The sequence below is a fragment of the Bos javanicus genome, chromosome 23 (genome assembly GCF_032452875.1).
Source record: "Bos javanicus breed banteng chromosome 23, ARS-OSU_banteng_1.0, whole genome shotgun sequence".
NCBI classification, from domain to species: Eukaryota; Metazoa; Chordata; class Mammalia; order Artiodactyla; family Bovidae; genus Bos; species Bos javanicus.
The window spans coordinates 2,655,820-2,670,838 of record NC_083890.1 but is presented as its reverse complement, the minus strand read 5'-3'; the positions used below and the strand labels follow the sequence as shown (position 1 = coordinate 2,670,838).

Genomic DNA, 15,019 nt, shown 5'->3' with positions numbered 1-15,019 from the left:
ATATTTTACTGCATGAAAATGTATACCTTAATTTTTTTAATGGAAAGAAAGAGAGAATGGGTAGATAGTAGCATGAAAGAAAAGTGAAGTCGCTCAGTTGTGTCCAACTCTTTGCAACCCCATGGACTGTAGCCCGCCAGGTTCCTCCGTCTATGGGATTTTCCAGGCAAGAATACTGGAGTGGGTTGCCATTACCTTCTCCAGGAGATCTTCCCGACCCAGGGATTGAACCTGGGTCTTCTGCATTGTAGGCAGATACTTTACCATCTGAGCCACCAGGGAAGTCCAAGTAACATAAAGAGCCAAATAACCATCTTTCATGGCAGGATTTCTATAGATTAAGTTAATAAATAAAGAACCCAAAGTATCAGCATGTAACTTAGAATTATATAGGCAACAATCTGTATGGCCCCAAAGTGGAAATGGTTAAAGGAACTGCATCTTGAGAATAGACCAGTCAGGGAAGAAGCTTGTGGTGGGAGCTTTTGATATTAATAATTAGCCACACTGTATACTTAAAACATTTATTTTCACTCTCATAAGCAGTCGCTTATGGTTAAACAGAACAGTCTAGTGTTATTTATGAAGTTTAAATTAAGTGGTCATGTGCCTGACGGGAAGGTGCTAATAGCAGTAGTGAGAGCTGACCTGTTATCTTTGGTTGTGAGGGTTTCAGCCTCTACCCCCTATCCTCCCAGCACTGTAGTGTCTGGCCCCTGTTAAAAGTGGTGACTGGTCTGAAGTTTTGTTCTCTTTGCTAATGAAGAAACTAGCTGCTTCAGTTTCGTAGATGATGGGAGAAAGGTGACAGTAGCATTTGCAGTTCATTGCCCTTCTCTTGTGTCCGCCCACTGAGCCCCAGTTCCCACGGAGCGGGCTGAGAAAGGCAGGCTCTGCTGCCTGTGCGGGGTTCTGTCAGAGTGGGGCTCTGGGGCCTCCCCCAGGCAGTGAGCATGGCTCCAGGAACGTTCTGTGTCTTCTAAGCTGTCGGTTACAGGAACACCCTTGAAACACCTGAGGCAAAGGCCATTGTTTTCTCTGCTTGTAAAACGTTCAGGGGTTTGGAACCCTGGAAAATTCTCTCTGAGCTGTCCATGCTGGTGACCAAATGAATACGTATGTTTATAAGCTATATTGGCCAATTTTTTGCCCACACCGTCCATTCTTCTCCTTGAAATACTGGTATGCATTTTAAGCTCAGTTTCTTTTAAGAATTTCCAGTGAGGTAATAATCCTGCCAGTGCTTTGCTGGTTTGTTCAGTTAACCATCCCTATCAGTAGTTCCTGCCAAATTTAGATGTCTTGAGTTTTGGTTTTTAGTTTTCATTTTGCCTTCACCTCTTGTATAAAAAATTATAGTTTTATAATGAAATGGTAATATTTTATAGTATGATACAGAAATTTAAGAAGAATCTGCATTCAAAATATTAAGAATAAAATCTTTAATTGATCTTAAATAGTTTCATTTCTCTGAAGAGTTTTTTTTCTATTGTGAAAAGATACACATGAAATTTTCACATTGTAATTTTTTCACAGGCACTTGGAACAGTGTGCTGTATCCTTTTCAAGTTGTAAAGTTTTCTTTTTACTATGCTGAGTCATGCATGCATATCATTAATTCTCATAGAATTTAATAAAGAACAGTAATTGCTGCATACACGATAACTTAAAGGTGGTAGTTCTTTGTAATATATGTCAAGATAGAGTTAATGCCTTTTATTGCAGTCTGTGAATGCTTGTACCCTTTAGTGTTTTTTCTCTCTTACTATGTAGAAATAAGTGATGTGCTTGTTCTGTCACTGGACACAGGACCTCTTCTCTGGTTTTATATTTTGGCCTGCTCTGCACGACTTGCTTGTTTTTCTTTTTACTTTAAATTCAGTTGAAATTCTTTTTGGTTTCTTTCAGGGAAAGCCTTTATTGTGAGGTGAATAATGATTTTTATGTACCTAAATTTAGGAATGTGTTTAATAAATTATTTAAACCCTGGCAAATAATATGAAATAAAGATGAGAATAATTCCACTTACAGGTGGAAACAGGGTTTCAAAAGTCCTAGTTACTTTTCTTCTTATTGAGATAAAATTCACATGATATGAAATAAACCATTTAAAGGCGTACGATTCAGTACGTTTTGTACATTCGTAGTGTTGTGCAGCCAGCACCAGCCAGCTTGTCACCCGGTGAAGCCCGGTCCCTGGTGGCAGCCCTCCCCTGGCAGCCAGCCAGCTCCACGGGTGTGTCCGTGCCAGGGCCGCCTGTGAATGGAGTCACACAACAGGGGCCTTCTGTGTTTGCCTTCTTTCGCTGAGCATGTTTTCAAAGTTCCTCCTTGTAGCGTCTGCCAGTACCTCATCCCTCTTTGTGGCAGAATAATATTCCAGTGTGTGTGTATCCGTTCACCCCTCAATGGACAGTAAGTTGTTTCCCCTTTTGGCTGTATAGTCTGATAGCATCGCTGTGGGCGTTCACATACAAGTATTTGTCTGAGTGCCTGCTTTCAGTTCTTCCGGGTGTACACCTAAAAGTGGCATTGCTGGGTTATAGGATAATTCTGTGTTTAACCTCTTGGGGAGCTACCAGGCCGTTTTCCACTGCAGCAATACAGTTTCACATCCCACCAGCTGTGCTGTGCGGGGTTCTGAGTTCTCCACTTCCTTGCCAACACCTGTCACCCTGCCCCCTTTTGTCAGTTATAACCATCTGAGCCTGACATCTCTGGCTCTGTAGATGCATCACCCTAGTCTCTTCCTTTTCATGGGACATTTTCCCTGTGTGTCTTCACATCACATCTTCCCTCTGTGTATTCTTTGTTTCCTTTTTTTATAAGGACACCAATCGGGTTGGATTCAGACTGACCCTGATGACCTATTTTAGTTTCATTTCCTCTGTAAAGACCTTTTCTTCAAATAGGATCCTGTTCTGAGGCAGGAGGGATTAGCTTTTTGAAGGAAGACAGTTCAGCCCCTAACACCTTGTGAAGTGGTACCTTGTCGGGGATTTGACCTACATTTACTCTGATGACTAGTGATGCTGAGCATCTCTTGTGCTTGATGGCTTCTCTGTCTTCTTTGGAGAAATGTCTGTACAAATCTTTTGCCCATTTTGAATTGGGATGTCTTTTTATTATTGAGTTTAAGTGTTCTTTATATATTTTGGATACTAGGCTCTTATCAGATAATATTTGATTTTTTAGGTCTGTGTGAGCTGCTATAACAAGTTATTGTAGGGTGGATGACTTCTACCCTCATGGTTCTGGAGGCTGAGAAGTCCAAGGTCAAGGCCCTGGTAGATTCAGTGCCTGGAGAGGCCCCGCCTCCTGACTCATGGATGGCTGTCTTCGTCTTCTCGCTGTGTTCTCACGAGGCAGAAGGTGGCAAGAGCTCTCTGGGGTCTCTCTTACAAAGCACTGAGCACCTCCCAAAGGCCCTACCTCCTCATTCCATTGCACTGGGGCTTAGGATTTCAGCATACAAACTTTGGTGAGGGGTGAGGGGCACAAACATTGAGTCTATAACAGCAATTTTTTCCTCCCATTCTGAGGTTGTCTTATCAGTACTTTTTTGATAGTGTCCTTTGGGCTTCCCTTGTGGCCCACCTGGTAAGGAATCCGCCTGCAATGCAAATTCAATCCCTGGGTTGGGAAGATCCCCTGGAGAAGAGAAAGGCTACCCACTCCAGTATTCTGGCCTGGAGAATTCCATAGACTGTATAGTCCATGGGTTTGCAAAGAGTCGGACACAACTGAGTGACTTTCACTTCACTTGAGGGACAAAAGTTTTTAATTTTGATGAAATCCAGTATGTTTTTGTTGTTGTTGTTATTTACATTTTACTGTCATATTTGAAAGTCCATTGCCAAATTCAAAGTTATTGAAAATGGACACATGTATTGTAGGAGTCTTAAAGTTTTAACTCATATTTAAGTCATCAGTCCACTTTGAGTTAATTTTTGTATATGATGTGATATACAGAAGTCCATCTTCATTCTTTTCCATGTAGATGGCCAGTTGTCCCAGCATCATTTACTGAAAAGACCATTTTCCCCATCGTAATCATCTTAAGACCCTTGTTAAAATTTCATGGGATGTAATTATATGGCTTTATTTCAATACTCTGTACAATCAAGGTTCCCAAAGATTCTATAGTGTTGGTCAGTATGTTTGTCTTTTTGCCATACAACACTTTTTTTGATTACTAAAATTGTAGTAGATTTTGAATCAGGAGGTTTGAATTTTCCAACTTCATCTTTTTCAATATTGTTTTGACTGTTTGGAGTCCATTGCAATTCCATGTGAATTTAAGGACTGGCTTTTTCATTTCTGCAGAAAAGGCCATTAGAACTTTCATAGGGATTCCACTGAATCTGTAGTTTGCTTTGGGTAGTATCGATATCCTCTCAATATTATGTTTTTATCTGTGGACAAGGGATTTTTTTTTTTTTTCTGTTTGTTTAGGTCTTTAATTTCTTTCAGCAGTGTTTTGCAGTTTTCAGCATACCTGTCTTTTCGTCTCCTGGTCTTAGTCATTTTATTCTTTTGCATGCTGTTGTAAATGGAACTTTTACTTTGTGTCCTTTTTTGATAGTTGATTGCTAGTGTTAGAACTACAAGTGGTTTCTACAAAGAAATGTTCTTGTATCCAGCAATTTTGCATAGTTTATTGCTCTAATAGTTTTTTTAACGGATTTTTTAGGATTTTTCTGTATATGAGATCATGTCATCTGTGGATATATATTATAGTTTTGCCTTTTTCATCTGCATTTGAATGCCTTTTATTTCTTGCCTATTTGCTCTGACTCGGACTTCAGTGTGTTTTTGAATAGCAGCGGTGAAAGCAGGCAGCCTTGTCTTGCTTATTCTTGATCTCAGGGCTAAGACTTCGTCTTTCACCGTGAATATGATACTAGCCATAGGTTTTCCATAGATGCCGTTCATTATGTTAAGGAAGTTCCTTTCTATTCTGTGTGTGTGTTTAAACATGAAAGTGTGTTGGATATTTTCAGAAGCCTTTTCAGCATCTGAAGTGACGGTGTGGTTTTTGTCTGTGGTTTACACATTGATCAGTTTTCATCTGTGAGCCACCCTGGCATCAGGGGGATAAATCCTGCTTGGACATGGTTTATAATACTTTTAATGTGCTGCTAGATTTGGTTTGCTAGATATTTTGTATCTTGGATTCATAAGGTTTATTGGTCTGTAATTTTCTTAATGATATCTTTCTTTGGCTTTGCTGTCAGGGTAATAGCTGGCCTCTTGAGTTGAGTTAGAAAGTGTTGACTCCTTTTTGGAGAAGGACTTGAGACAATTGGGCTTTCCTGGTGGCTCAGACAGTAAAGAATTTACTTGAGGTATGCAAGACCTGGATTCAGTCCCTGGGTTGGGAAGATCCCTGGGGAAGGAAATGGCAACCCACTCTAGTATCCTTGCCTGGAGAATCCCATGGGCAGAGGAGCCTGGTAGGCTACAGTCCATGGGATCGCAGAGAGTCGGACATGACTGAGCAGCTTTCATTCACTCACTTGCGAAGCATTCAGTTCAGTTAAGTCACTCAGTCATGTCCGACTCTTTGCGACCCCATGAATTGCAGCACGCCAGGCCTCCCTGTCCATCACCAACTCCTGGAGTTCACTCTAACTCACGTCCATCGAGTTGGTGATGCCATCCATTCGTACTCTTTAAATGTTTGATAGCCATCTGCTGCTGCTACTAAGTCACTTCAGTCGTGTCCGAGTCTGTGCAACCCCATAGACGGCAGCCCACCAGGCTCCCCCATCCCTGGGATTCTCCAGGCAAGAACACTGGAGTGGGTTCCCATTTCCTTCTCCAATGCATGAAAGTGAAAAATGAAAGTGAAGTCGCTAGTCTTGGGCTCTCTTTGTTGGGAACTTTTTAAACACTCAATCTCTTTGACTATTATAGGTTTGTTCAGATTTTCTGTCTTCTTAGGTCAGGTTTGGTAATTTGTGTGTTTCTAGCAATTTGTCCATTTTATCGAGGCTACCTAATTTATTGGTATGAAGTTGTTTGTAGTATTCCCTTATGATCTCTTTCAGTGAGGTCATTAGTAATGTCCCCTCTTTCATTGCTGATTTTAGTCTTGGTGTCTTGTCTCAGTTTTTTTTTTTCCTTATTCAGTCTTTGTCAAATTTTATTGATCCTTTCAAAGTAACAAGTTGTTTTTTAATTTTCTCTATTGTATTTCTCTTCTCTATTTTGTTTAATTCTAATTTTTATTTCCTTCTTTTTGTTGGTTTTGGGTTTAGTTTGCTCTTTTTCTGGTAGGTTATTGATTTGAGCTTTTTCTTCTTTTTTATTGTAGTGTGTACAGCTGAAGATTTCCCCATGAGCATTGCTTTCTCTACATTCTGTATAAGGCTTGGATGTTGTATTTTTGTTTTCATGTGTTTCAAAGTATTTTCCAATTACCCTTATGATTTTCTTCATTCCTTGACCCATTGGTTATGAGTGTGTTTAATTTTTACATATTTTAAATTTTCCAGTTTTCTTTGTGTAATTAATTTCACCCCACTTTGATCAAAGAAGATGTTTTCTATAATTTCAGTATTTTTAAAACTATTAAGTCTTGTTTGGCCACCTAACAGATGGTCTATCCTGGAGAATGGTCCCTGTGCACTTGAGAAGAATGTGTATTTTTTTTTGGTGGTTGACCAAAAGAAGGAAATGGCAACCCACTCCAGTACTCTTGCCTAGAAAACTCCATGGATGGAGGAGCCTGGTGGGCTATAGTCCACGGGGTCGCAAAGAGTCGGACACGACTGAGCGACTTCACCCCCAAGACAGCTGATGTCAAGTCTTTGTCAGATGAATCCAATGCCTGTGCTTCCAGGGGGACAGTTTGTATTCATTTCTCCTGTGAATGGACCCTGCCTACTTGTTTCTTTCCAAACTTTATAATAATTTCTAGAAAACTGGACATTTGAAATATTCCAGGTTGCTAACTCGGAGAGCCTGACTGTCTGTGCATGCTTGATCTGGGCTCTCCAGTTGCAGGCACAGCTGCATGCAGTGACGGTTCAGCGCTTGACGTGTGGATGATCCACACTGAGAGGTGCTGAGGGCAGTGGTGAGTTCAGGGACCAGCTCTCCTGGGAAAAGAAAAAGACCTTGACTTGTGTCACTTGCTGATTTTTGTTGTGTGAATACTCCTACTGGACACATTATCAACGTGATGTTCAAACCCTTACTTGGGAAGAGATGTGCACAGCTCCCACACACAAGCCAGTGTTGTCCACTCCAGCACACTGCCTGCCATAAGGGGAGAATGCATGCCAGGTTGCAAAGAATTAATATGAAAAGCAAGTGTAAAATATCTTAGTAATTATATTTTTATATTGATTACATATTGAAATGATCATAAACAATACTTATTTAAATAAGATGTATTATTTAAATTGATTTCACATTTCTTTTTACCTTTTTACTTGTAATTTTAGAAAATTTAAAATTGCAAATGTTACTCATTGTGTTCCCATTGCTGAGTATTTCTCTAAATGGTTAGTTGAGACTGTTAAGTATTACAGTGATTTGGTCCTATTTCTATATTCATATTTTAATATTTGCTTCTAACATACAGTCGTGCTTAACCTATTAGAGCCAATATGTACTTTTACGTGTTGACCTATAAATGAGTGAAAATAAGGCTACTCATTTTTCAAGTTTTGATGAATGATTCATCATTTACAAGTATATTTCTGTACTAGTATAGTCCATGGGGTTGCAAAGAGTCAAACACAACTGAACGACTTTCACTTTCCTTTCAGTACTAGTGTTGTTTAAACTTTTTATTTTTCACTTTTTTTTTTTTTAAGAGAAGGAGAAAATGTGACTTAGAAATTTTACTCAACATAACCATTAATAATTATTTTAAAGGCAAATCCAATTGGTGCTTCTGGGGAAATTAATAATGATATTAAAACCTTGAAATATGTAAAAATGTATGTTGTTTATAGTTTTTGAAAGGTTGATTAACTTCTCTTTTTCACAGTCCAAAAATTCTCAAGAAGTTAGTGACCATATTAAATCTAAAACTGTTAAATGCCTTTTAATGAAGAAATCTTTCAAAATAGTTTAAAGACTTAAAAGTAACACTATGTCAAGATTTTATGGCAAATATAAATCTCAATGACTCCTTATTTGGTGTTCATATGCTGCTGGCTGCTGCTGCTGCTAAGTCGCTTCAGTCGTGTCCGACTCTGTGCGACCCCATAGATGGCAGCCCACCAGGCTCCCCCGTCCCTGGGATTCTCTAGGCAAGAATACTGGAGTGGGTTGCCATTTCCTTCTCCAATGCATGAAAGTAAGAAGTGAAAGTGAAGTTGCTTAGTTGTGTCTGATTCTTTGAGACCCTACCAGGCTCCTCTGTCCATGGGATTTTCCAGGCAAGAGTACTGGAGCGGGGTGCCATTGCCTTCTCCTTCGGTGTTCACATAAATCTGACCTAAAACTCCTGTGGTCTCCTTAGGTGAGGAGCACAGTGGAATATGGTATCCATCTGTTCATTGCTTTATGAATGGCAACTGCTCTCAAGAACACCTTCCCTGTCTGTTCCATTTCCATGAGCATCTCTTCTGATTTATAAGAATTGCTGCACTTAGTTTTGCTTTTCTTGGTGATATAGTTGAAAATGTGTACATTGTTCTTGATAAATCTTAGAATAGCATTAAGAAAAGATGGGAAGTTGAACTTTAGAATTGGTGTTAGGAGGATATGGTTCCATTTTTGGCTTTATAATAAAAACCTCTGAACATCTAACTTAATATTTGTGTATATCTTTCCTTTTCATTAGGCTGAAGAAGAATGGTCATTTGAAGATTATTTGATATTGTTCAAGGTGATTCAAAGGAAAATCACTTTGAAAGTCAAATAACATATGCCATTTGTTAACCAAGGCTATTAAAGTTTGCTTTCAGTAAAATTGAACTAAAATGGAAAACAAAGTCTTTATTAAAAACACATTCAATTCTGTTTACTGTTATGTATCTTTCTGTCATTATTATTTATTCATGTGGAATTTCTGGTATCTGTAGAGGAATTTCATTCAGTCACGTATGGTCACTGTCTCTTATGATACTTATAATAAAATCCACCTGCCTTCCTGTGGACAAAATACTGTTCTCCCAACTTAGTTCTGTTTCATGATCCGTTTTGTAGACTATTCTCCCAGAGGATTCCTCCTGCCCTCCCTTTTTTTTTGAAAAGCAAACTTAAACTATACAGAAAGTAAGTAATTTTTTTTCCATAAGAAGTGTTTCAGATTCTTAGTCTGCTTGCTGTTTAGCCATTTCAGACTTCCTGGTAGTGCTGACCATCAATTTGCAATGTAGTTCTTATTAGACGAAGTTTCTGTTTCTAAATGTATATGTGCATGTATGTGTACATATGTGTGTGTGTGTATAAAATATGTATGCGCACACTCAGTCATGTCTGACTCTTTGAGACCCCAAGATCTGCAGCCTGCCAGGCTCCTCTATCCATAGGATTTTCCAGGCAGGGATCCTGGAGCAGGTTGCCATTTCCTTCTCCAGGCTGTCTTCCTGGCCCAGGGACCAAATTCTTCCTCTTCAACCTCCTGAACTGGCAGGCAGATTCTGTACCAGCTGGGCCATTGAGGAAGGCCATATTATATATATATGTGTGTATATATATATATATATATATATATATAAAGTATATATATATTTATTTATTTTTCTTTTAATCCTCCAGTGCTTGGAAAAACTTTATTTAAATGACAGATGTTTGGTTTCTTCTAATTTGGTTTGTTTTCAGTAGAGTATCTGATACATCTCTTTTTATAAAATATTTGAAAATAACTGTTGTCAGGGATAAATCCTTTTCATCATTTCCATAAAGATCACGTAGGACACAGTGATTCTGAAGTGGCTGGCTTTTACACTAGGCAAAAAAAAACAAACTGAGATAGCCACAAGGCAGGTGTAACTAGAGAGTAAAGAGTGGGATTGCAATTTTTCACACTTCTCTGCCCCTCTCCGCAGACCTGACAGGAGTCTTGCCTGCCCTTCCCTCCTGTCCTCTCCTCAGTCTTCTCTTTCTCTCCCTCCCCGATTCCAAGTTCACTTGGTTGTTTATGTTTCCCTAAAGTTTAAATCCTTTAACCCAAATGTTAGACATATCTTTAATAATTCAAAACCTTTATCCAAATACAGTAAAAGACAGTGGGACATTTTCCTTTTTGGGGGGGACATTTTCAATATTTGGGTTTTTATATTGTGGATGAAAGTATAATAAGGAAATGATGTAATATGATTATTAAACAGCATAATCCATCTTTCAGAAAGCCTCTTATATTTAGAATTTAGCTGACTTGCAGGACATTTCAGGATTTATGAGGGATGGCATAGTACAATTCTCTAGCTGGAGAGGGTCACCGTTTTGGATTCGATTCTACCAGGCATTACAAGGGCCTAAATTGCTGTAAGCATTCTTTTTTTAACATGTTTGCATATATATGGGAAGAGCAGATTTAGAGAGCTGGTAATTAAGTAAAATAACCAGAACAGTGTCTGATATGGATGGAGCAGGAGTCCCTATTACTTCTCACCTTGAGCCCATCCCTTGTCCCTGAAAAGGCAAGCAAGCAAGCAAGCAGAACAGCTTGCAGTGCGTCCAAGTCTGGTTCACTGCGGTGGGGTCTGCGTTCAGGATGTTCGCTGGGGGTGTTCTCGGGTCAGCACCTGATAGGGAGGGAGCAGAAGGGGAGTGGTCTCTCCCCTCTGAGGGGGATGGCCCTGTGACTGGTCCCTGATGGGGCATGACCTTCATGTGCCACATCGGCAGTCAGAGTCGGGCTGCTGTCAGATCTCCCGAGCTGCTGGGACAGCGCGGCCTTCAGTATCAGTGGCCTCTAAGCCTGAAGACCTGCATGCCCGTCCTGAGGGGATGGTGCGGCCTCAGTTATCTGCCTTCAGGGAGAGCTAGTAGGACACCAGATCTTCAAGCTAAAAATTGGGGCGACATCCACGGCTGGTCCCAGGGCTCTCAAGGATGTCCCTGCTCTCATTATGTCTGCCCATTGTCCACAGTCCGTGTCCCCCCAGAAGTCCTTCATATTGAGGTCAGATCATCTTTCTAGTATGTTTGAGAGTCTGCCCATCCCCAAGAGCCTTGCTTGGAGCGTCTGTGCCTCCTTTGCATGTTGTCCTGTGTCTGGGTTGCTCTGATGCTTTATACTTTATCTTCGACACTGTGGTTCATTGTTACCACCTGGTTCCATCCTCTGCAAATGCTCATATTGAGCCGCCCCAGCCTTGTAGCATCCTCTGTGCTCCTGTCAGGTCAGTGCCTGTTCTGGACTGCTTGTTCCCTTGTTTGTCCTTCCCTCCAAATTGACTCTGTGCCCTTACTCTCCCCAGGGGCATAAGTGGTATCTTTCATCTCTATAAACCCGACGCTGGACTCCCTTCCAGGGGCCTAGTGAATGTAGACCACATGGGTGGAGACAGTGACTGACTTGGTTCACAGTCTGAAAGCTTGTCTGAGAGGTATGGGCTGAGGCTGCTGTGTGCACAGACCAGGATAACTATACACAGCAATGGCAGATTTCTGCATTTGGATTTCAGTTAATTTGATGGTGCGTTGTCACTCTCTTCTCCAGAGTGTCCTCAGATATGACTAGAGAAACCTCTCAAGCCCTTTTAAAGCCTGTGGAAGAACTGAATTAAGTTAGCAATTTTCTCTGTGGTGCTATACCAAAAAATAAAGAGAGAATTGGAAATCAAGTGTCTAATTGCAGAGGTTCTGGTAAAAGTACTCTAAGATAGATTCAAACAGAAGGAAGTTTCTTTGGGGAGGAAAGACATTTATTTTATGGCTCAATAAACATTTTCTGAGCACCATCCATGTTGCTTAGTTTTCCATATGTTCAAATCTGGAAACAGAAAGATGATTAAGAAACTGTGTTAGAGCTTTTAATCTGGTGGCATTAAAGGGCATAATTAACTATAATGAAGTTTGAGAAGTTCTTTTAAAAATTATCCTAAATGCTAGTTGAAGAGCCAGAGGGAGAAGACCTGCTGAGGAGGGTGGGGGTAACACCAAGGAGTGCTTCCCGCAGGAAGTGATGTTTGCACTGAGTGAGGAGGTAGGGGTAGGAGTACCCTGGAGGGAGGTCAGGCTGGTCAGGCCACAGGGGCAGCGTCCATCCAGCATCAGCAAGTATGATAGGATATGTCTGCATTCCAGTCACCTTCCAGATCCTGGGAATATAGCAGTGAGCCAATAACATGGCCTCTACCTTCTCGGAGGAGATGCTCAAGTGGAAACAGGTGGTAGAGAAGTCCAGAGTGGTGAGACAAGGCTCTGCTGGGAGGCAGTGAGCATGGTCAGATAAAGTCCTGGTGTGTTCTGGGCAGCCTGGTCCTGTGAGAGCTGTGAACACAGGTTCCAGGAAGAGACTAGTTGAGAAGCACTACCCTGGTAAACCTTGCCCTGAAGAAACTAGGGAATTCTGGACTAGACCATATCAAACAGCACATTAGACCAAAAACACCCTCTGAGAAATCACTGGAATTTTGTGAGCTGAAATTGCAAAGCACATCCCATGGGAGAAGCTGGGCTGGAGGTGAGGCCCCAGGACGGGCGGGCAGGAGGGCCCCGGGGGAGGCTGTGTCCTGACGGTCACTGCCGTGCAGGAGCCAGCAATGCCAGGGTTAGGCCTGGACTGCAGGGAAGCTTCCTCTGGGGTTGGATCAGCAGCAGTCTTGAGTGAGGATGGAGGAACCAAGAAGTTTTGCCATAAAAAGGGGATGACGGGGGCCTGAACAATGGGGAGGAAAAGATGGGTCTTAAGGACCTTTGGAGGTAGAAATAATTCAATTGGCTAACTATTATAGACAATGAAGAGTGAGTTAGAAGGATTCATGGCACATGGTGTTTTAACACATTGCAGCACATTTTCAGGAGTGGGAAGCCTGCTCCTGACCTGCCGGCAGGTGAAGGTCATGGCAGGGTCATCATGTATCTGGGAGAAACAGGAGCCAGATAAATGAGCTCAAAAGTGTTCCGGACTCTGCATCATGACTGTTTCTCTCACCTTCAAAATAAAGTTAGAAAGGGAGTGGGAAAATATTAGCAAATATCTCCTTGAAAGGTTGACTTTTAAAGAAAGAAACACACTTGTTATCACTTTTAAATAAAACAGAACATGACCTTGAGTTAGAGATAGTTGAGTTGCGTGTCTCTCCCCGCCCTGCCCCCTTGCACAAAGCCCAGGACGGGCAGGTCCCTGCATCCTGCCGCCAGAGAAGCCTCTGGAACTTGTGGCAGGTGCCAAAATGAAGGTGTAGAGGAAGTGTCAGGGAGCTGAAGTTATAAAATGTCATTGAAATTCCTCCTTCACATATGTGTACGTGTGTGTGCAAGTGTACTTCGGGTCACATGTCTGCCAGTAGGCTGTGGAGGAACACAAGCCAGATGAGAAAACTGCCACCTTACTTCTCTCTGCCCTTCTCTGCAAGGTTATCTTGGTTATCAGCTGTTTTATTGGCATTCAAGACCAAACAGTAATTTGCCTTGATGATAAAATAGTCGATGAAGTGTAATACTGTTACCAAACTTAGTAAGTACCAACATGGTGAATGTCTTATAAAAATGGCAAACTGCATTGTTTAAAAAAAAAAAAAGAAGGAAAAATCATCTAATATTCTTCTTGATGGACTTTAGTCCGCTGATAAGTAGTTTAAGATACATAGAAAAAAAGTTAAAGAACATAAGTTACCAAAATATAGTAGTAAGATACTGCTTTTCCTTTTAATTTTTCTTAACCTTCTGACTACTGATGAAGTAGACTAGAATGATTGTTGTGCTTTACATTTTGTACTCTAGCCTGGAAATATTGACATTAAAAACCAAACTCAAATTGGCATTTGAGCAATATTCTTAGACCTTCATTGGAATTTTTCTTTAAATAACAAGCTTTTGTTTTCAAATAAGCCTTTATTTAATACGATTCTTCAGACTGTATTTTTCTAAAGCAGAATTAAGAAACTTCTAGCGTAGACATCAGAATTGGCACTTGATTTGGTTTCCTTCTTAAAGGACTATTTGGTACCGATGCTGGTTCATGAGGAAGCTGTGGTGCATTGTCTCTTCCCGAAGGACCGGGGAGCAGGGAGACTCACGCCCCTGCTGGGTGAGCGCAGTTGCGGGCAGGCCATGCAGAGCAGCTGTGGGCTCTGTCCTGTGGACCCATTGCTTGGGCCTTTCACACTCTGCTCCCACCTGCCTCCCTCACCTTCCTGTTTATGTTTTCTTGTCTCCTTACATTTCCTCCCTCCGGTAGAACTTCTCACCCTATGAGTGTGTGTCTCTCTCTCTGGTTCTTTCAAACCCCCACTCTGGCCAGCCCTGCCTCTGAGCCCAGCCTTGGTGAGCTGGCCCTTCAGGAGCTCAATGAGACAAACACTGTCCAGAAAGTGCTACTGCCTGACTACTTCCTCATTCTGGCTTTTCTACAAAAATATTTTTTCTTTAAAAAATTTTAATATCATATTGAAAGGTTGTTGTTGAATCACGCAAAGACGCCAGGATTCTCAGCCTCTGGAGGAGACGAATTCAGTCCGGGGCCAGAGACGAGGCTTGATCGCTCGGAGTTTTTGTGTAATAAAGTTTTATTAAAATATAAAGGAGAGAAAGCTTCTGACATAGGCATCAGAAGGGGCAGAAAGAGTACCCTCCTGCTAGTCTTCAGCTGGATGTTAATATAGTCACTAGCAGTCTGTTAATAAAAGAAAGGAATGTCTTAAAACTCAGAATGGCACTAGGCCCCTCACCCGTAAGATGCATTTTGGGATAATCTTGGCACCAAATGGTTCATCCTGGGCCATAAAATGATTAACTTGAATCTTGAAGAAGGGCAGATCACCATACAATTAGTTTCATTTACATAGATTAGGGGAACAATATCTGAATATAACATACTGGTTTGTCAAGTAGGTTCTGAGCCAAGAGGCAGAACCGACTTGAAGACAGAGTTTGGGGT

General features: G+C 41.1%; 1 protein-coding gene and 1 non-coding gene across 2 annotated transcripts in view; one reads left to right on the top strand and one right to left on the bottom strand.

The window, feature by feature from the left end:
* The window catches only part of PRIM2 (DNA primase subunit 2), a 334,693-nt gene that overhangs the window by 307,756 nt on the left and 11,918 nt on the right, over positions 1–15,019 (top strand). The gene's annotated exons all lie outside the window — the stretch shown is intronic.
* TRNAC-ACA (transfer RNA cysteine (anticodon ACA)) lies at positions 211–282 on the bottom strand. The gene has a single exon. It is a non-coding gene; the product is annotated as a tRNA-Cys (tRNA).